The sequence below is a fragment of the Alexandromys fortis genome, unplaced genomic scaffold (assembly GCF_014885135.2).
Source record: "Alexandromys fortis isolate MF-2015 unplaced genomic scaffold, M_Fortis_MF-2015_v1.1 scaffold_169, whole genome shotgun sequence".
Taxonomy (NCBI): Eukaryota; Metazoa; Chordata; class Mammalia; order Rodentia; family Cricetidae; genus Alexandromys; species Alexandromys fortis.
The window spans coordinates 3,170,233-3,177,381 of record NW_026068076.1 but is presented as its reverse complement, the minus strand read 5'-3'; the positions used below and the strand labels follow the sequence as shown (position 1 = coordinate 3,177,381).

At 41.3% G+C, this 7,149-nt stretch overlaps 1 long non-coding RNA gene across 1 annotated transcript; it reads right to left on the bottom strand.

Annotated features, from left to right (window-relative positions):
- Positions 1 to 2,013: 2,013 nt before the first annotated feature.
- On the bottom strand, positions 2,014 to 4,105 carry LOC126488308 (uncharacterized). Its single transcript, XR_007588639.1, has 3 exons — positions 4,024 to 4,105; positions 3,573 to 3,763; positions 2,014 to 2,125 (listed from the first exon to the last, which is right to left on the bottom strand). It is a non-coding gene; the product is annotated as an uncharacterized lncRNA (long non-coding RNA).
- Between the last annotated feature and the right edge of the window lie 3,044 nt (positions 4,106 to 7,149).

Below are 7,149 nucleotides of genomic sequence, written 5' to 3'. Positions count from 1 at the left end.
ACCCCTTGGTCTTGGAGGTAGGTCCAGGAAGTCTATGTAGCTCACCCAGGCCTGTTTCGACTAGGTATCTCATAGCATCTGCCACGTTGTTTTACAGACATGTGACACTTGGGAGCAATCATTTTATTTCCTCTACTTCTCAGTTCCAGTTGAGGTGAAGGGACTCCTCAGATGACTGAACTGACAAGAGACGTGTTTGGCTGCTCTGGGATGTATGTAGGAGTACACGTGCCATCTCTACGGTGAGTATTTCAAAAGCAGGTCTAAAAGCTGCTGTCCTGGATGCCGGCCACGAGACTGTCAGCCTGCCGTATGTGTTCCGCTGAAACCAGGGTCCATCAAAAGGGGGCAATTTGTCCCTCTTGTTGGGGAAACTGACAGTGCTGCCTCTGATGTCACACAGCTCTGCAGGTGTTCAGCAGTGACAAGACCGAGTAGTCTGGTTTGCCTTTTCCATTCTCCTCAACAAGTATTGCTTCTTTTTATTTTTCTGTCTGTGTTTCCGATGTGAGTCTCACAAGCATTTCTACCAATTACGACTGTATGGACATTGACTGTGACTGTGTGCTTTGTTTTTCTGGTAGTATGGGGATAGACCAATGGGTATCACCAGACAGAACAGGAAAAAAAAAAGCTTTGGCCACCTTGTAGATGATAGCTAGGGTGGAGGAAAGGGTACTTAAGCCCTGGAACCTTATTTATATGGTTTGAGCCTTATGCCAATCAGGTGCTATTTATAGTTAACCCATGTAATTATTCCCTGATGTAAGTGTTTTAGTATCTCTGTTTAATTGATGAGGAAATTGAAGCACAAAGAGGCTGCACCCATTTTGCCTGGGGTTCATAATCTGTGGGTATCTTTGGTGGGATCTGAATTGAGGTCACCCAGTTTGGCAGTTCCTGTCTTTAACCATCATATCTTATTCTTTATATTCTGTGTACCTTATTTTTGCCTTGAAGAGTCCCTTATTCACAATGCATTATGCAAACTAACTCTAGGAACATGAGAAATGAACCTCGTTCCTGCAAAGGGCATCAGCCCTCAAGGAGAGTGGGGGATGTGCTCATTTTGCCCTAGTACAAGTGAGGTGTTCTCTGCCCACCCCCACCAGGACCTCTGACTCTTCTCTGGAGAGAGGGAAGGCACTCAGCTGTTAGCAGGATCGCCAAGTCATTTCACAGGGAGAGCAGAGTGGTGTCCAGCGTGTGCATCCATTATCAGAACTTCCAGTTGTGTGGGAGAGAATAACCTGAACCCCTAGCCACCCGACCAGTGAGCATGTGTTCAGGGGCAGTAAGGGCAAGGTGTGAGATTCAGGAGTGATCAAATAGTATAGCTTTTCCCTTTTAAACATTATAAAATATCATCAGTTTATACTTTGCCCCAAAGAAAACATAAAATGCAATGTGAATTTGTAAATTTCACATTGAATTAATATAGGACTATCTTGGCAGTTCTAGTTTATCAAATGGGTCAAAAAGAGAAACAGGAAGGGGAAGAAAGCAGAGAATTGATTATATGCCAATAGTTACAGCATATATCATCTAATGGGGTGCAGGGATTCTCATTCCCAATGTCTTTGGAGTTTCAGGTTGGGTGTCCTTGTTTGTCAAAAAAAAAAAAAGAACCCATTTTTGTTAAATCCATAGGCGGCATGAACTTGGCCAATGTACCAGCCTCCTAGGAATACTAAATGTACCCTATTTTGTTTATAGGAAAGAAGGAAATTAAGACAGACCTCTTTTGTGCAAACCATAAACTGCATTTAACAAGACCAGGGGCTTGGGAATCCATGGTGAGGCTGCTTGCTTTTCCTGGCACCTTGTTAAACATGTTTGAAAGTTTGCATGCTGGGGCACAGGCTGCTTGCTCTTTGTTCCTGGGAATGCTTCGAATGGGCCTGGTAGACTTGGGCAGACCAGCTGGAATCTCAAACATGGGCTGGAAAAGAGCAGGCACTCACTAGCACCCACATCCACCGGGCCTGAGGACAAGCCCCCAGAAGAACGAGACTGCTTCCAATGTTGCCTCCAGCATCCAATGATGCTTGTTATTGAGCTTCTCTTCCTATGTCTCAATGAAATCTTTCATCATGTAGTTCAGTGCGTCTCCTTTTGTTCTGACCTGAATAAAGATGAAGAACAGCTGGTCAGCATTCCCTGTAGAATAACTCTTGAGACACTTGAAAACTATTAATTCACTCTTAGTCCTCGCTTCTCCAGAACAATTTTGTGGTTTTCTTCTGCCCACTCCCCCATTCTCCTTTTTCTCTTTACCTTCGGGTCTTTCTCCAGCTGTTGCTTTCTGAAGTCACTTGGAAATCTAAATGCACACAGGTTTTTTTTTTTTTGAGGGGTGATGGTGGATTTTAACTGCAAAATAATGGTTGGGATTTTGTTCTCTCTTAGCCTGAACTTATTTTGGAAGGCTTAGTCTTTATCCCAGGATGTCATCCATTGGCTTGGATTAGTGAAGACCTTCTCTTTCTCTAAGTTTGGGTCTAGAGAGATCTTACAAGGAAAGTTCTTTCTCTCTGGATATGTGTGTAAGGATGTGCTTGTGAGAATAGTGGCTCCTCCAGGAATTTATTTTCAAGTCTTTCAAAAATACTGTCCCATGACATACCGTGCAATATTGCTTTCGATGTGCTCATTTAATTAGGGATGTGCCCTCATTCTATGTGCATGTGTATGAGAGTCCACATACTAACTTGGATAATTATCAACAGCTTCTGAGAATTCAGGTGTAAAACTCAGGGGCTGCATGTCAGTAAGTGGAAAATAAGAAGGCGGAAGTGAATGCTTCCCAGCATTGCCTATGACTAGGAATAAGTGGAGAGGTGTTACTGCCGAGTTACAGGGTGCCTAAGTAGGGGGTCAAAAAGTTACAATCATAAATGATTGTGAAAATTATTCTTCTTTTCCCTGTTAGGTAGTAGAGTCTCTTTACTGACCCATCTGCAGGGAACATCATTAATTAAATTTCTCATTTACTTTGATTTATACATCCCATGATAGTTTACTACCCCTTTTCCTCCAAATCTTGTCTTCTGTTGCCTAGCAAGCAGTCTTGAAGAGCATCACCATTTGTCTGTCACACCCTAGGAATTTGTCAACTCCTTGGATTGCACTTAACAGCTCAATCGGTAAGCAGCTAGTCTTCCCTAACGCACTCCTGTTGCACTTGGCTCATCTTTTCTTAAGGTAACCCATTGCTTGAGAATCAGTGGCCAGCGTTGCCCAGTATCACCCATAAAATGCTTCTTACTGCTGACTATCTTTTGGAGTTCTGCCAAGTAGCTACCATCTAAACTAGGTAGTCTAGTATTTTTTTTTCATTTTCCAGAAATCATTTAATTTTTCAGAATTAAGTTAAATATTTTCTACACATTCCAAGCACTTTCCTACCCTTCCAGTATCTGTTCCTCTCTTTCCATCTGTCTAAAGTTGTGTGAACGCAATTATCTACCAAACTTTCTTGTAGACTGTCACTATTTAGAGGTGTCTCTTTTACTCTAACCTCCCCCCACAATTATGTCCCTTCTCTTAGCCCAGGTAGATAGTGTGTGTACCTTGCTGACTGATCTGTGCGAGCCGGTTGGTAGTCTTTCTTCTTCGGGGACGACAGCTGCCTCCTTTGCCTGCTTGTTTGTCTTTGTTCCCATTGGCATCAATCTGCCCCACAGTAGTGGTACTCCCGAAAACAGTACTCAGAAAGTTCAGGTCCCATGATCCGCCAAATAACCAAATTGACAGCGTTTCACTAGGATGAGATATAAAAAAAAATTTTGATTAGTCTTTATGGATTTGGATAGATAAATTAATATTTTAGAAGGTATAGTTATTGGTGACATTAGTAAAGAAAAATGTATTTGGAGATCATACATAGTTAATAAATGATTCTCTTTGGAGGAAGAATAAAAGTGATTTCTTTTTGACAGAGCTCAAAGTGTTATTAATTACACAGATGCTAATATGGTATCGGGGAACAGCATGGAAAGGCATGGAAATGCAATTTCTCACCTGGCTTGCGTAAAATGGTGATGAGATGTTCACTTCAACATTTCTTTCCTCTGGTGCACATATCAGTGAACGTATCAGAAAACTGCAGGCAAAATTCGAAGCAAGAGAAAGTCTCGATCCATCATTAGTACAGAATGGTCAGTGGGGTGATCAAGGAGACGCAGAAAGACACCTGTTGACTACACTGTGCCTCTCGTGTTGTGAGAGGCCACTCTAGCCGAAGAAGGTCTGAAAACTCAGGCTAGACACTGGAGGAACTCAGCCATGGCTTTCCTTCCATTCCCCTGTGTGAGGGCGGTGGTAAAGATGTCTCCAGTGCACCTGAGGGACAAAGCACAATCATGCCCCAATATTGCATCTCTGAGCCACAGCCCAGTGGCTTCACTGATTTAGACTTTATTCTTTTCCAAAGGCAGCAGAGTGTCAGAGGGCTTTCTTTTGTGTAGTACTGCAAAACTGGTTGTCAAACAACCTCCACTCATTTAATAATTTATCCCATTTTGTAGAAGAAAGGCAACTGACATGCAGTAAATCTACTCCATATTTAAATTACCGCACTGAACAATAACGAGAATGAAAAATCTAGTCCATTATTTAAAATTAAACATATATGAAACTGTTTTGTCCAAATTATCACCAAAGGCTGTAGTTTAAAGAGAGAACTGAAGCCCTGAGTGGAATAAAAATGCCTAACGGTGCTTTGAAAGTGGCACTGGGATTATTTATTCTATTTTTCTATACATAAGGAATTGAGCTAAATGAACAATGTTTAAGCATGTCAGAATTTCATCAATTTTGCATGAGCATTCTCAAATATCCTGGTGGGGGTAATTGCTTGCAAATACATTTAAACTAATGATATGTTATATCCTTACTTGATATAAAACTATTAAAAGATACATTATTGCATTTGACAATGCCATGCAGCTGGGTCAAATCTTAATGACAGATCTCTACATTTGTGAATTAAGATACACTCTGCTGGAAGCAAATATTTTGTAAAAATAAAAGCTATATACTATGTAAGTTTGACCATTTATCTAAAAGTTCTTTTTCTGTGTATAGGATCCTGCAGGAGCTAACAGAGAAGAACTTTGTTCCTCTCATAGAACTGGAAACAGACTCAAGGTACAAACAAGCCCTTCTTCCACCCCTTCACCCTGACTTCCTCAGTAGAAGAGAGAGAACTTGTGAAATCCTCAGTGTGGTTTGAAAGACCCACTTAGAGTGTGATTTGCATACCTCCTATGCCGAGGCAACTAACATGCCTCAGATCAATTAGGGAGACTGGCCTTTTATCCCTGTGAAAGCATGCACACATATGTGCACGTGTGTGCAAGAACATGTGTGCATACACACCACACACATACATTTATTTTCCAAGTGAATCAAAACTAGGCTAACAAGAAATATTGGATGGGAAAAATAATTCAAGGGAAAAAAAAGAAATTTAAAAATTTTTAACCACAGAAATACTTTTGTAAAAGAAAATGTAACAATTTGACTGTAAGGAGTCTTTGGCCCTTCACTTTCAGGGATATTGCCTTTTTTCTTTTAGTCCATTCTTAGTTTTGCCTGAGGTCAGTAGAGAGATGCTCCAGTATGTATCAGCTTGGGTTAATTTGTCTGGTCCTGTGATCAAAATCCCAGTGTGATTTCTCTTATTGACAAAGAGCTAAAATGCATATTAATTTGTTTCCAGTGCCAGGATTCTTGATACTCCAAAGATGGATTGCAAAGCAGGCATTAGCGCTTATACGTGATTATGGAACCAGAGGAGATGGCCTGGCATCCCACTGCAAGTCAGATGATGTTATGATTACAAGGAAGTATTGATATACTTCCCTAATTGTTTCTTAGGACTTTGGTTTCTATTTATGATGTCATTACAAAGCTATGCATTATCTACATAATCGCCAAGGCAAAGACTCTCATGAAGGGAAATGCATCCCGCTGAGATAATGCCGTATGCTGCTGCCATACATGCAAAGGCACATGCGTGGTGCTGAAATAATAAGAGCGTGGAATAATGATGCATTCCTCTTCCCATCATCACAGAAAGCTTTCCCCAGACTATCAGTATTTCTGCCTTAATTGATCTATGAGCGATGAAAGGATTGCAGCAAATGGATGACTTGGGGGCCAATCCATACACAGAACAGCTTCTGTCACTATTGGCCTAAGGAAGGCCAGCGACTCTGCAGATGCTGAGATCTGCCCACGTAGAAGGTGCTTTGCATCTCTCTGCAAGCCTGTGTACCTTTGTATGAGCATGTATGAGAATCTACACCCCCCTGCTCCCCCCCCCCACCACCACCACCACCTCTCAGCTGCTGGCTTAGGGTGAAAACTAAAGGGAAGATAAACTTGCCTCTGGGGCAAGAGGAAGGTAATTTTTCTCAGGAGATGACTCTTCACAGAGTGAAAAAATCACGTATTATTGTCACTCGGTGTTACATATATATGGAATTCTCTCCTTGGCTTGGCAGCCCAGCACGAGAGAGAACAGTACAATATACCTTTACTGCAAGGTTTGCAGTTACATGGTAATTCTGATACATATCCTCGCCTTTCTTTAAAAGGTACGTAGGCTCTGATTTTCAACATCATTGAAGATTATTACAACTTCACTTCATAACATACTGTAAATTTTATTATAAAGCACCAGTTCCTGGGCTCCTAAGAACAATCTTAAGCAAGAGTGCTCTATACTTCTTACTCTTTCCGTAATGTGAGGGACCTAATGAAGCTCTTTATGCAGATTTTCCAGTTATCAGGTAAAACCTTCACATAGAAAATCTGTCACATGTTGTAAAATTTCTTTATGTTATCGGACGCTAATGATGACGCAGAACACAGCCGACAGAGGATCTTTGAAACCCTTCATAAAACTGTATTCCATCCCAATATCAGAGAGGCCTTGGAAATTCCACCACTCTGAAGATGCCGGTTTGTAATTAGCACGGTGCGGGCTTCTCTGCCCTCTGAAACTATAATGTTAATTACAAAAATTACACTGTGTTTAAAAGTGCAATCAAGAGACTCCGCCGCACAAAGGGAATCTTGGAACCTCTTTTCACACTTTGAAGCCAGGTCATAATGTAGCCCATAAAAAGGAGGCCAAGC